The sequence below is a fragment of the Nannospalax galili genome, unplaced genomic scaffold (assembly GCF_000622305.1).
Source record: "Nannospalax galili isolate Female #2095 unplaced genomic scaffold, S.galili_v1.0 scaffold290, whole genome shotgun sequence".
NCBI classification, from domain to species: Eukaryota; Metazoa; Chordata; class Mammalia; order Rodentia; family Spalacidae; genus Nannospalax; species Nannospalax galili.
The window spans coordinates 2,717,418-2,718,921 of record NW_008331486.1 but is presented as its reverse complement, the minus strand read 5'-3'; the positions used below and the strand labels follow the sequence as shown (position 1 = coordinate 2,718,921).

At 48.5% G+C, this 1,504-nt stretch overlaps 1 protein-coding gene across 6 annotated transcripts in view; it reads left to right on the top strand.

The window, feature by feature from the left end:
• The first annotated feature begins 1,302 nt into the window (after positions 1–1,302).
• The window catches only part of Golga1 (golgin A1), a 67,374-nt gene continuing 67,172 nt past the window's right edge, over positions 1,303–1,504 (top strand). For 3 of the 6 annotated variants that reach the window (XR_003848073.1, XM_029559580.1, XM_008824731.3), the window contains exon 1: positions 1,304–1,443. The gene's annotated coding sequence lies outside the window, so the exon portion shown is untranslated. Of the gene's footprint in view, positions 1,444–1,504 lie in introns of all 6 variants that reach the window. The other 3 variants (XM_029559590.1, XM_029559585.1, XM_029559575.1) reach the window with 2 other exon arrangements.

The following is a 1,504-nucleotide window of genomic DNA, read 5'->3' as shown; positions in this document are numbered from 1 at the left end:
TTGAAACATTTTATTTCCTGGAGTTCATCACTTTTGACTCTTGTGTGACGTCATAAAAGATAGCAAAGCCTTTCACTTCTCTAAATAAATTTCAGAGTAAACACTGTGAGTCTACAGAGCAGATTCCCTAGGCTTTCCAATGTTTTTATTTTCTCATGTTACTTTGGTTCATGTTCTTCTTTTTTTTTTTTTTTTTTTTTTTTTTTTTTTCCTGTTAGAGTGTCTACCACCTTCGGGACACTTAATATTAGAGGATGGATGGAAAGTAAAATGTTGTTTTGGTGTTTATTAGCAAGATTACAGAATATTTGATTTTTGTTGTCAGTGTAATAAAGAACCTTCTGCATTGATCAATGTTCTCTAGGAATGTGAATACATTCATCAGGTGTGAACTCTTGTAAATGAATTTTGTATCTTGAATCCCCATATATATATAATGTGTATCATCAAAATAAAAATAAACATTATTTGCTTAAACTTTTGTGTGACTTAGTATTAATGACAGCTGTTATCTACCTTCCTTGAGGTGATATCTCACATGCTTTCAGCATCTTGGGGGTTATGGATTCATGTTTATAATGCTACTTTGTAAATTTGAAGTACTGATTAGCTTTTTCCCTGCCTGGTAGCCACAACTGGGACAGGGGAGGGAAAATAGAAGAATGCAGTGATGGAATCAACTAACCCTTGGGCTGGTGTTGGATCTAAGTCAGGACTTGTTACTTTAATGTGGAATGCTTGGCCTGGCGTTTAAGAATCTGGAAACCTCATTTAAGTAATATACAAAACGTACAGTAGGACTGAACGAGGTAGTCGGGTCCCCTGTCCCCACCCCCGAACCCTTTGGACTTCACTCTTCAGTCATGAGGCTGCGCTTTGATGGGCACTTACTGTATAGCTTTTAAATGGCCAGCAATGTATCAGAGTGCATTGTCAACCAAGGAAAAAGTTCTAGGGGCTTCTTTCAACTGTACAGCATGTGAATACTGGGTTGCCTAACGAGACGAAATGACCGGCAGGGGTTCCAACGGTAAAGTCGAAACCCTTGACACAATGGACAAGATAGATACCCTTGGAGCACAGGTCCAGCGCCTGGGTCCATGTATCTGGCCAGGGTTCCGACGCCCACGCGGCTCCTCCCACTTAAGGTGGCGGGCCACGGCTGGCAGTCCTCCCCGGACTGCCGCTCGATGACGTGGCAGCCCAGCGGAGGAAGGGCCGGGTGTCAGCCGGTCCCGCCCATCCGCCACTCTGAGGTCTGCTCGCGCGTCGCCGAGACGCACACGGGCGCATGCGCACGGAGCACCTAGTCGCCGCGCGGCCACTTCCGGCGCTTCCGGGTCGTCGCTTGGGTGGTAGTCCTGAGGCGGGGGCTGGTGACGCGGCCGGCGCCCTCGGGAGGCCGCGGAGGCGGGGCTCTGCCTGCGGCTCCGAGAGCGGCAGGTGCGCAGCCGGGGGTTCGCGAGCGGGCCTCCTACGCTCCGGCGGCCGCGGGCTGCCCACC